Raw genomic sequence first — 14,177 nt, 5'->3', positions numbered from 1 at the left:
AAAGAGCTCACGGCTCCATCACAATGAGTACGAAAATCTTACAAAAATATTTAGGAACAAATAATTCAGGAAAATAATATTTTAAAATCTTTGATGCGTTGCTTCAATATCAAATTAGAAAGAAAAAAAAGTCAAATATTTCATATTAGTACTCCCTCTGTTCCAGTTTATGTGAACCTATTTTCTTTTTGGTCCGTTCCAAAAAGAATGACCCATTTCTAAATTTGGAAACAATTTAGCTTAAACTTATAATTCTACTCTTAATAAGAAATTTTATAACCACACAAATACTCTGACCCCTTTTTGATTTGTTTAGGACCACAGATTTCAAAAATCTTCATTTTTTTTTTAAACTCCGTACCTAGTTAAACAGGTTCACATAAATTGGAACAGAGGGAGTAATATTTAATATAAAGAAAATCAACCTTCAAATAATGCACAGAATAAAAGAAACCAAATTTTAACTAAACAGGTAAAACAATTAGCAGGAAAAGGTCAAACAAATTTAAAGTATATATCTCAGATCAATGATGAAGAATATAACAAGATAAAATAATTTAATAAATGCGCAACAGTGGTCTACACAATTTAAAATATAATATTTCACATTTAGCCCGTGTACACACTCGTCACCTCGTGTACACGACTTTCAACACATTTCAATAATCACATCAATATCAATCCTAAGGAAAATTTCCCCCACACAAGGTTAGACAAGTCACTTACCTCGACTTGCTCCAATTTAACCAAGTATTATATTTTTTCCTTGATTTTGCGATTCCGATCGACTCGTGTCTAGTCATAATTAATTCGATACAGTCAACAAAAATTATAGGAATCAATTTCATAAGAAAATACTATATTTTTCGATAAAATTCGAAATTAGCTCAAAAATCGCCCGTGTGGCCCACGCCTCGGAATCCGGCGAAACTCACAAAATCCGACAAACCACTCAATTACGAGTCCAACCATACCAGTTTTACTCAAATCTGACTCCGGATCGACACCGAAATCTCAAAAATTTATTTCTATGAGATTTCTAAAAGTTTCTCAAAGTTCTATTTCAAAACACTAATTAAATGGTAAAAATAATGATATATTCGTGTATATTGACCAAATATGAGTTAGAATCATTTACCCCAATATTTTTCCTTGAAAATATATCAAAATCGCCTCTCCTCAAGCTCCAATTCATCAAAAAGGCAAATGGGACGAAGTCCCCTGTTTTTATAACTTACAGATTTGTTAGGGAGCTCGATTTGTCAGGGAGCTCAATTTGTGAGGGAGTCCGATTTGTCAGGGAGCTCAATTTGTCATGGAGCTCGATTTGTCAGGGAGTTCGATTTGTCAGGGAGCTCGATTTGTCATGGAGCTCGATTTTGTCAGGGAGCTCGATTTTTCAGGGAGCTCGATTTGTCAGGGAGCTCGATTTATCGGGGAGCTCGATTTGTCAGGGAGCTCAATTTTGTCAAGGAGCTCAATTTATCAGGGAGCTCGATTTGTCAAGGAGCTCGATTTTTTCAAGGAGTCCGATTTTGACAGGCAAACCGATTTTGACAGGCAGCCCGATTTTGACAGGCAGCCCGATTTTGACAGCATTTCCAACAGAAAAATTACAGCAGCTAAGTCCCACTTTTGATCCGTTAACCATCTGAAACTCACCCGAGGCCCTCGGGACCTCAACCCAATACACCAACAAGTCCTAAAACATCATACAAACTTATTTGAAACCTCAAATCACAACAAACAACGCTAAATCACGAATCATGCTCCAATTCAAGCTTAATGAAACTTAAAATTTCTAACTTCTACATTCGATGTCGAAACCTATCAAATCAAGTCTGATTGACCTCAAATTTTGCACCAAAGTCATAAATGACATAACGGAGTTGTGTTTCAGAACTGGATTCCGACCCCGATATCAAAAAGTCAACTTCCTGGTCAAACTTCCAAATTTTAAATTCCTATTTTAGCCATTTCAAGCCTATTTTTACTACGGACTCCCAAATAAAATTTCGATCATGCTCCTAAGTCCAAATTACCATACGGAACTGTTGGAATCATCAAAACTCTATTCCGGGGTCGTTTGCACATAATTCGACATCCGGTCACTATTTGAACTTAAACTTTTAATTGTTTTCATCAAAATTTCATATCTTGGACTAGGGACCTCGGAATTTGATTCCGGGCATACGCCTAAGTCCTAAATCACGATACGGACCTACCTAAACTATCAAAATACTGATCCGAGTCTGTTTACTTAAAATGTTGACCAAAGTCAACTCAGTTGAGGTTTAAAGCTCTAATTCATATTTTAATCCATTTTTCACTTAAAAACTTTCTCGAAAATTTTACGGACTACGCACGTAAGTCGAGAAATGATAAATAGTGATTTTTGAGGTCTTAGAACACAAAATTAATTATTAAATTTAAAAATGATATTTTGGGTCATCACATTCTCCACCTCTAAAACAAACGTTCGTCCTCGAACGGAGTTAAAAAAAATACCTGAGCTGGTGAATAAGTGTGGATAACAGCTACACATATCATGCTCGGTCTTCCAAGTCGCCTCCTAGATCGGATGACCCCTCCATTGAACCTTCACGGAAGCAATGTTCTTTGACCTCAACTTTCGAACTTGCCTATCTAAAATAGCCACTGGTTCCTCAACATAAGACAGATCCTTGTCCAACTGAACCGAACTGAAATCTAACACATAAGACAGAATGTCGTGATATTTTCGAAGCATAGAAACATGGAATACCGGATGAACTGCAGAGAGACTAGGTGGTAGCGCAAGTCTGTAAGCCACCTCTCCAACTCTTTCAAGAATCTCAAAAGGCCCAATATACCTAGGGCTCAACTTTCCCTTCTTCCTCAACCTCATCACACCCTTCATAGGCGAAACTCGGAGCAATACCCGCTCACCAACCATGAATGCAACATCACGAACCTTCCGATCCGCATAACTCTTCTGTCTAGATTGGGATGTACGAAGTCGATCCTGAATCAACTCAACCTTTTCCAAGGCATCCTGAACCAAGTCTGTACCCAATAGTCTAGCCTCGCCCGGTTCGAACCAACCCACTGGAGACCGGCATCGCCTACCATACAAGGCCTCATACGGAGCCATCTGAATGCTTGACTGGTAATTGTTGTTGTAAGCAAACTCCGCAAGTGGTAAGAACTGATCCCAAGCACCCCAAAAATCTATCACACACGCACGAAGCATATCTTCCAGTATCTAAATAGTGCATTCGGACTGCCCGTCCGTCTGAGGGTGAAATATTATACTCAACTCTAGCTGAGTACCCAACTCACGATGTACTGCCCTCCAAAACTGTGAGGTAAACTGTGTACCCCGGTCAGAGATAATAGATACCGGTATACCGTGAAGTCTGACAATCTCGCGAATATATACTTGAGCCAGCTGCTCTGAAGAGTAAGTAGTAATCACCGGAATGAAATGAGCTTATTTGGTCAGCCTATCCACAATCACCCAAACTGCATCAAACTTCTGCTGAGTCCGTGGGAGCCCAACAACGAAATCCATAGTGATCCGCTCCGATTTCCATTCTGGAATCTCTAACTTCTGAAGTAATCCACCCGGTCGCTCATGCTCGTATTTCACCTGTTGATAATTTAGACACTGAGATACATACTCCACTATGTCTTTCTTCATCCGCCTCCACCAATAGTGTTATCTCAAGTCCTGATACATCTTTGCAGCACCTGGATGAATAAAGTACCGTGAACTGTGAGCCTCCTGGAGAATCAACTCACGCAAGCCATCTACATTGGGTACACATATCCTCCCCTACATCCGTAGTACACCGTCATCTCCAATAGTAACTTCCTTGGCATCACCGTGCTGAACTGTATCCTTAAGGACAAGCAAATGAGGGTCATCATACTGACGCTCCCTGATACGATCATAAAGATAAGACTGCGAAACCACACAAGCTAAAACTCGACCCGGCTTGAAAACATTTAATCTGACAAACTGGTTGGCCAAGGCCCGAACATCCAAGGCTAAAGGCCTCTCTGCTACCGGTAAATATGCTAAGCTACCCAAACATTCTGCCTTAGGACTCAAGGCATCGGCCATTACATTGGCCTTCCCATGATTATAGAGAATGGTGATATCATAATCCTTAAGCAACTCCAACCACCTCCGCTGCCGCAAATTAAGATCCTTCTGTTTAAACATATGTTGTAGACTTCAGTGATCGGTGTAGACCTCGCAATGGACACTGTACAAATAATGCCGCCAAATCTTCAAGGCATGAATAATAGCTTCTAATTCAAGGTTGTGTACAAGATAATTCTTCTCATGCACCTTTAACTGTCTGGACGCGTAGGCAATCACCCTACCGTCTTGCATCAACACTACACCGAGACCAATACGCGATGCATCACAATACACAGTATAAGCCCCTAAACCTGTAGGTAATACCAATATTGGGCTGTAGTCAAAGCTGTCTTGAGCTTTTGGAAGCTCTCCTCACATTCCTCGGTCCACATGAATGGAGCACCTTTCTGGGCCAATTTGGTCATAGATGCAGCAATAGAAGAGAAACCCTTTACAAATCAGCGATAATACCCTGCCAAATCAAGGAAACTCCGGATTTTCGTAACTGAGGACGGTCTGGACCAATTATGCACTGCTTTAATCTTCTTCGGATCTACCTTGATCCCCTCCCATGAAACTATATAACCCAAAAATCCCACCAAATTAAGTCAGAAATCACACTTTGAAAAGTTTGCATATAACTTCTTTTCTCTCAAAATCTGAAGCACAGTCCTTAGGTGTTGTTCATGATCTTCCCGACTCCGGGAATATACCAGAATGTTGTCAATAAATACAATGATGAAAAAATCAAGATAGGACTGAAATACACTATTCATTAAGTGCATAAACATTGATGGAGCGTTGGTCAGCCCAAAAGACATCACAAGGAATTCGTAATGACCGTACCGATTCCTGAAAGCAGTCTTCGGGATATTTGGCTTCCGAATCTTCAACTGATGATAGCCTGAACGTAAGTCGATCTTAGAGAACACTTTGGCACCCTAAAACTGATCAAATAGATCATCAATACGTGGCAATGGATACTTGTTCTTCATTGTAGCCTTGTTCAACTGATGGTAATCAATACACATCCGCATAGAACCATCCTTCTTCTTCACAAATAATACAGGAGCACCCCAAGGCGATACACTGGGCCGAATGAAACCCTTATCAAGCAACTCCTGTAACTGTTCTTTTAATTCTTTCAACTCTGTTGGGGCCATACGATATGGTGGAATAGAAATGGGCTGAGTACCCGGTAATAAATCAATGCCAAAGTCAATATCCCTGTCGGGTGGCATACCCGGAAGATGTGCTGGAAATATATCAGGAAAATCCATTACTACAGGAACTGACTCCATAGTAGGAGTATCAATACTAACATCTCTCACATAGGCCAGATACGCATCACACCCCTTCTCAACCATTCGTTGAGCTTTAAGAAATGAAACAACCCTGCTAGGAACATGATTTGAGGTACCTCTCCACTCTAGCCGCGGTAGACCTGGCATAGCCAACGTCACCATTTTGGCGTAACAATCAAGAATAGCGTGATAGGGCGACAACCAGTCCATGCCCAAAATAATATCGAAATCCACCATACTGAGCAATAATAAATCAGCTCTGGTCTCAAAAATGCTGATAACAATTAAACACGACCGATACACGCGGTCCACAATAATAGATTCACCCACGGGTGTAGATACATGAACAAAAGAACTCAAGGAATCACGTGATACGCCCAAATATGGGGAAAAATAAGATGACACATAAGAATAAGTGGAGCCTGGATAAAATAAGACTGATGCATCTCTATGATAGACTGGAATAATACCTGTGATAACAGAAACAGATGCAACAACATCTGTCCTAGCATGAAGGGCATAATATCTGGCCTGGCCTCCCCCTCTAGGGTGACCTCTACCTGTCCGACCTCCACCTCTGGCTGGCTGTGCAGGTGGAGTGGCAACTGGTGCAGTAATCATGGCCTGAGAAGCCTGAGGCCCCTGTGGAATAGGTGGGGCCTGAGAAATCCGTGGAGGTGCACCCTTCCTAAGTCTAGGGCAATCCCTCACGATATAACGAGTGTCACCACACTCAAAATAAGCCCTCGTAGGACGTGGCTGCTGGGACTGGCTCGGGCCTGATCGACTAGACTGCCCGCTGAAAGCACCATGTACAAGAGGTACAGAAGACAATGGCGGTGCATAATATGGAACCTAAGGTCTGGGAGTAGCTGGAATACCACTGGAAGCTGGAAGTGCTGAATGAATAGGACGACTCACATAACCTCTACCATGACGGGCTGTAACTGGGGCACGAGAATTATTATATGTGCCAGAATCTCGGGGTCTCTTAGCTTCCCTCTCTTCCCTCTCTCGGATCCGCATACCTTCCAATCTCTTAGAAATTGACACCACTTGTTGGTATGTGATGTCCATCTCTAGCTCTCGGGCCATACTGTATCTGATATTAGGGTGGAAACCTTCAATAAATCTGCGAACCCGCTCTCGAACAATAACAACTAAGGCTGGTGCATGCCTAGCCAAATTACTGAATCGGACCGCATACTCTGACACGGTCATAGAACCCTGACGCAACTGCTCAAATTCTGCTTGTCATGCATCTCTAAAACTCTGAGGAACATACTCCCTTAAGAACATATCTGAAAATTGAGTCCAAGTGAGTGAAGATGCCTCGGCGGGACTATCCAACTCATATGCCTGCCACCACTGGTAGGCTTCTTCTCTAAACTGAAATGTCGTGAAAGAAACCCCACTGGAATCCACAATACCCATAGTACGAAGGATACAGTGACATTCCTCCAGAAAACCCTGAGCATCCTCTAAATCTAAACCGTTGAAAGTGGGAGGGTGGTACTTCTTGTACCTCTCGAGCCTGAGTTGCTCCCCCTCTAAAACTGCTTTCCTAATCTCAAGCCTAACTGGGACAAACTGGATGCACTGGTATAATCTTTGGGGCATGGTCAACTTGGGCACATGGCTCTGGAGTACGGGTGGCGGGAGTCTGTGCTCCTCCCCCGGCCTGAGATGTGGCAGGAGCAAGTGAAATTAATCCTGCCTGAGCTAAAGTGCCAAACATGCTCAAAAACTGGGCAAGAGTCTCCTGAAGTGCATGAGTAGTAACAGGCGTCTCAGGTGCCTGCTCTCCAACTGGAGCTACTGGTGGATCTGGTGCAGCAGCTTGTGCAGGTGCTCTGGCGGTACCACGTAGTTTTCCTCGGCCTCTGGCTCGGCCTCTGCCCCGACCCCGGCCTCTTGCGGCTCCAACAGGGTGCGCGGGTGTCTGATCATCGGATCCAGTTGTGTGTATCCTCACCATCCGTGAGAGAATAGAAAGACAATTGTTTAGAACTTTGAAATCAACAAAGGCGCACGATAAGGTTTCAAAGAAGTGAATACTTCCTAACAGTTCCATAGCCTCTCGAAGATAAGTACAATCGTCTCCGTACCGATCCGTGAGGCTCTACTAAATCTGCTTGTGACTCATAACACCTATGAATCTAGAGCTCTGATACCAACTTGTTACGACCCCAAATTCCCTCCGTAGGATGTCGTGATGGCACCTAGTCTATAAGACTAAGTAAATCTATCAATGCGGAATAATAATAAATATCTGAAATAATTAAACTACAATTTAAATAATTTCAACTCCCAAAATCCGGTAGAAATAAGTCACAAGCTTCTAAGAATTTATTCTCAATGTCTCTATATATCAAGGTCTAAAGAAAAATAAGGAAGCAATATAAAAATGATAGAAGGGGACTCCGGAGTCTACGGACGCTGACAGATATACCTCGAAGTCTCCGTGCGCAGGTAACTCACTAACGTCTAGGCTGGTAAGATATACCTGGATCTGCACAAAAAAATATGTAAAAGCGTAATATGAGTACACCACAACGATACCCAGTAAGTGCCAAGCCTAACCTCGGTAGAGTAGTGACAAGGTCAGGTGAGGCCCTATTGGAATATAATAATGGCATGATAAAATATTTAATAATATAGTAAAATAAAATGACATTGAAAATGAATCAAGTAGTATGTCACTATTTAATTAAGCAAAATAATGTCAAATAACATCTCGTGAAAACAAAACAGAATTTCCTTTCAACTTTAACAAAGTCACAACAAATAATCAAGGCAACTGCGGCCATAAATCAATATCAACAAGGGCACTCCCGAGGTACCGCCTCGTAGTCCCAAATCATAAATAATTCACAATATCTCATTTCTTTATCTCACCGCGGGGGCCTTCACAATTTATTTGAAAGAAAATATTTTTTCCGAAATAGCATCTCGCGTTTTAGCCATCCTTATCACATCGCATGACTTCTAGTAGTTCCCCCTACTAGCCACGCGTATCAAGCCACCCTTATCTCACCGCATGCGTTTCAATACCCGGACCTTATACCACCGCATGCATATCAATATCACAATATCATAATTTGCACCTCAAGTGCTCAAATAATATAACTTGCCAAAATAATTCAACAACAATATTTTTCCATAATAAAGTGATCACGGCTCATGCCAAAATAAATTATCAATAATATTTTTCCACAATAAAGAGCTCACGGCTCCATCATAATGAGTACGAAAATCTTACAAAAATATTCAGGAACAAATAATTCAAGAAAATAATATTTTAAAATCTTTGATACGTTGCTTCAATATCAAATTAGAAAAAAAATGTCAAATATTTCATATTAATAATATTTAATTTAAAGAAAATCAACCTTCAAATAATGCACAGAATAAAAGAAATCAAGTTTTAACTAAACAGGTCAAACAATTAGCAGGAAAAGGTCAAACAAATTTAAAGTATATATCTCAGATCAATGATGAAGAATATAACAAGATAAAATAATTTAATAAATGCGCAACAGTGATCTACACAATTTAAAATATAATATTTCATATTTAGCCCGTGTACACACTCGTCACTTTGTGTACACGACTTTCAATATATTTCAATAATCATATCAATATCAATCCTAAGGGAAATTTCCCTCACACAAGGTTAGACAAGTCACTTACCTCGACTTGCTCCAATTTAACCAAGTATTATGCTTTTTCCTCGATTTTCCAACTCCGATCAACTCGTATCTAGTCATAATTAATTCGATACAGTCAACATAAATTATAGGAATCAATTTCATAAGAAAATACTATATTTTTCATTAAAATTTGAAATTAGCTCAAAAATTGCCCGTGGGTCCCACACCTCGGAATCCGGCGAAACTCACAAAATCCGACAACCCATTCAATTACGAATCCAACCATACCAGTTTCACTAAAATCCGACTCTGGATCAACAACGAAATCTCAAAAATTTGTTTCTATGAGATTTCTAAAAGTTTCTCAAAGTTCTATTTCAAAACACTAATTAAATGGTGAAAACAATGATATATTCGTATATATTGACCAAATCCGAGTTAGAATCACTTACCCCAATGTTTTTCCTTGAAAATATATCAAAATCGTCTCTCCTCAAGCTCCAATTCGTTAAAAAGGCAAATGGGACGAAGTCCCCTATTTTTATAACCTACAGATTTGTTAGGGAGCTCGATTTGTCAGGGAGTCCGATTTGTCAGGAACTCGATTTATCAGGGGGCTCGATTTGTCAGGGGGCTCGATTTGTCAAGGAGCTCGATTTGTCAGGGAGCTCGATTTGACCACTTATTAGCACTTTTTTTGCTTCTGTTTTAGTCTAAAAGTATTGATTTATGTTCCCAACACTTAATGAAAGTATGCAAATTACAAGATTGTTGGAAATTTGGGATCCCATGATGAAATATGACTCAAAAAGTAGTGTTCTGACACACAAGGCAAGAAGGGGCACAAGACATAAGAAGTGCGGTCCGCAAAGGTATTTCGGCAGCCGCAGAAGAAAGTGCGGACCGCAGAATTTCCTCTGCGGCCGCAGAACAAGTGAAGAAGCCCATCAGACTTTAAGTTGATGTGCGGACCGCACATGAATTATGCTGCCGTAGAACAAGGTCCGCACTGACAAAGAATTCAAAGTTCAGAGAATGTGCAAATGACCAAGACTTGAAGCCTTGCTTGAAGTGCGGACAACACAAGAATTGTGTAGTCGCTGAAGATGCATTTCAGCCGCATATCAAATTATGTGGCTGCAGAATCCTAGTCCCTGCAAGCTGAAGCAATCTGCGAACCGCATATGGAATTGTGCGGCCGCAGAACCTCCCGTGGGGCATTTTTGTCACCGAATTTTGGGCCACTAAAAATAGACGAGAATCACATTTTTAGGTCAAGCTTCAAAGTTTGAGATGCTGTAGCCGTTGTATTTTGCTATTTTAGGAAGTTTGTGACTATTTTGGGATTTAAACATCATATTTTATCATTTTAATCTTAGATTATGAGTTTAATTAGTATTTCTTTTTTGTTTTCTTCACTTTTCACTATTAGTAGCTAGGCTCTTACTAGGGTTGTGGCCCAATCCTAGCGTGTAAACCTTATGGGTATTTAATTTAATGTTTGATTATGATTGGGTGTGATTATTTAGCCTTTTTTATGCTTTAATTTTAGAATTAATGGTTGCAAACATTGTTTCAAGCCTTTTTGACTTGGTCTTTACTTGAGAAAGAGGGACCTAGTCTAGGATAACTTGGCAAACAAGAAATAGGGCTAATTAAGGTTTTGATTAGACTAATTAAAGGGTTTAAACTAGATATAGTGAGAACCCGGCTTGAGCTCATATCAACTTTTTAGCTTGATACCCATTTGGGCTTGAGAAAGCCAAATAGGGCAAAATTACTCTATGACCGAGAGGTATTGAGTGGGTAACTTTGAGTTGAGAGATATAATTCATCCCTATCAATAAAATAAGTATTAACGTATTTAACCCATTAGGAGAACACCTAGGTTAAGGTCGCATCCCTAGGATTTTTAACCAATTGGAAAAACAACAAAAATAATCTTTCGCTTTCTAGTTTCTTCTCTTTAGCTTTAAATTGTTAGAGTTAATTTAGAAGTAGAAATCAAAACCCTTTGTTTATAAGTGCAATTTAGTTGTTCTATTTGCTCTCGTCAAGTGTGTACCCCTAACACCCATATTAAACTCCCTGTGGAAATCGACTCAAACTCTTGTTGGGTACTATCTTCCAACGACCGTTTCCACTCACTATTGAGTGCGGATTGGACGTGGATCAATTTTTGGCACCATTGTCGGGGAGTTAAAACGGTGTTAGCTATATATTTGAGATTGTTTTTGGAATGTATTCTTTCCCTTTCATGTTACTAACTTGTGTGAGAAATTATAGGTACAAACATGGCGAACAATGATCTCGGAAATTTGCCCTTGGGGGGAATTTGACGGCGAGAAGGAGCAAGTAGAAGAGGTACCTCTTGAGACTCAAGCCAGCCGGAGAGGCCGATTACCTCATGACAACGTGCCCGTTCCACCCCTACCTCCACCACGAGTGGCTCCACACCAGATATTGCCTAACGAAGGTTATGCTAGTGCAATAGTCCCTCCCTGTATTAGCACGGGCAACTTCCAAATAACCAATGTGATGCTCACTTTAAAATGCTTACAAACATTTGAAGGGCTTTGTGGATACATGTTTGGGGGGGGGGGGGGGAGGGAAAGCAAACTAATGTTTCCGAGGATGCAATGAGGCTAAGGCTCTTTCCCTTCTTTTTATAGGGGAATGCTTTAGATTGGTTGGAACGATTGTCGAACCATTCAATTCACACTTGGGATGAGTTGGCGGAAAAGTTCATTGTAAAGTTTTTCTCTCCCGGGCACTTGGCTACACTTCGGGATGAGATCTTTGCATTCAAGCATGAGTCTAATGAGCCACGACACGAAATATGGGAGAGCTATAGAACAATGGTTAAAGAATGTCCCAACAATGAAATGACAGAAAACATGAATCAACAAACCTTCTATCGTGGGATTAACACAACCAACCAATGTGTAGTGAATCAACTAGCCCGTGGAAATTTTATGGCTACGCCTTATGCGGAGGCGTGTGAAAGTTTGGATGAGATGGCGGAAACGTCGTCGTCTTAGCAATCCCGGGCCAATGTTCCACAAGGGAAAGCCATTGCCAAATTGACCACTACCATGACTAGAATCCACCTTCATAAAAAATTGCAAGACCATGGCCAAGCCGTTGCCAAATTGACCACTACCATGACTAAACTAGCAAAGGCCCAACTAAATCAAGTGCAAGCTCCTAAGCAAGTCAATGCTATGGAGGGAGTGAATATGATGGTGAACAAAAGGAGGACCAAGGGTCCACAAGTGCAAACTCGAGTGGATAACTATGTGCAAGATGATGGTGTTTTTGAGCAAGATAATTCTTATAATGAACAAGAGGAGGAAGTGCAATATGTGAACAATTGTTAAGGGCAAAGAAACAACTTCCAAGGCCCAAAACAACAACAATGGCGACCACAAAACAATCATGGCAATTGGAATTCTAACAATCAAGGGAGTTGGCATAACAACAACAATCAAGGAAATTGGAGTGGAAACAACCAAGGAAATTGGGGAGGCAACAATCACTGTGGATAGAGTAACAATCAAGGCAACCAAGGGTCGGATTTTCAAAGTCCCCCGATGTACCAACCACCGAGCAATCCACCTTCTTATCTTTCCCATGGTTCGAGTTCTTTAAACAATGAGATAAGACGTATTGAAAGTATGTTCAAGTAAATGATGGAAAAGAATGCTGTTTTGGATGCCCAACTTGCCTCTCACAACACATCAATACGCAACTTAGAAATTCAAATGGGGCAAATCTCTCAAGCTTTAAATTCTTGTCCTAAGGGGGCACTACCAAGTGACACAGTGGTAAACCCAAAGGGTGGTAACAATACGAGGACTGCCATGGTGGTTATCACAAGAAGTGGAAGAGGCGGGAATGCACCCACCTCAAGTGGAAGGCGACTTGTTGATGATAAGAAAGTGATGCAAGAAGAAGAGATCCCGAACAATGTTGTTCAACCTAATGAGGAAGTTCAGATTGATATTGATGATAGTGTGGAAGAGACTCAAGAGGAGGTGAACCCATTTAGGGAACATATTATTGACATATCGGAGCCGATAATACAAAAAGCTAAGGCATCATTGCCTAAGCCTCCACCTCCAAACCCTCAAAGACTTGCCAAGAAAAATGGTGAGAATCAATTCAAGAAGTTCATTCAAATGATGAAGAGTCTTTAAATTAATGTGCCATTGGTCGAAGCTTTGGAACAAATGTCCGGTTATGCAAAGTTTATGAAGGATCTTGTGACAAAGAAGCGGTCAATGAATTTTGAGACCATCAAAGTCACTCATCAAGTGAGTGCAATTGTGCATTTAATGGCTCCTAAGTTGGAGGATCCCGGCGCTTTCACGATTCCTTGTACAATTGAACTGTCGAGTTTTCTAAAGCTCTTTATGATCTTGGGGCAAGTATAAATTTGATGCCCTATTCGGTTTTCAAGACTCTATGAATTGGGAAACCAAGACCCACCTATATGAGATTGCAAATGGCTGATCGTACAATGAAATGGCCGTTGGGTGTGATTGAAGATGTTTTGGTCTGGGTTGATAAATTCATTCTTCCAGTGGATTTTGTCATTCTAGATTGTGAGGTCGATTATGAAGTGCCAATTATTCTTCGGAGTTTCCTTGATATGGGTAAGGCTCTTTGTGATATTGAAGCTGGAGAACTCACTTTTCGGGTTGGTGATGAAAAAATGGTATTCCATGTGTGCAAATCCATGTGACAAACAAATAGCAATGGGGTATGTTCTTTTGTTTATTTGGTGACTGATGTTATTGTTGATGAAACAAGTGCTATAATCAATGTTGGTGATATGTTAGAGGCCGTTTTGCTCAACTTTGATGATGACGAGATGGATGGCTTTATGGAATGTGTGTACTCTTTGCAAGGAATGGGGTCGTACAACTATGCACCCCGAAAATTATCCTTGGATCTTGAAAATATGAAGACTCCTCCTACAAAGCCTTCTATTGAAGAGCCACCTACCTTGGAGTTGAAGCCATTGCCTCCACATCTTCGGTATGAATTTCTTGGCCCTTATTCTACTTTAACGGTTATTCTATC

Source organism: Nicotiana tomentosiformis, chromosome 1, assembly GCF_000390325.3.
Source record: "Nicotiana tomentosiformis chromosome 1, ASM39032v3, whole genome shotgun sequence".
NCBI lineage: Eukaryota > Viridiplantae > Streptophyta > Magnoliopsida > Solanales > Solanaceae > Nicotiana > Nicotiana tomentosiformis.
Note: the sequence above shows the minus strand (reverse complement) of the source record.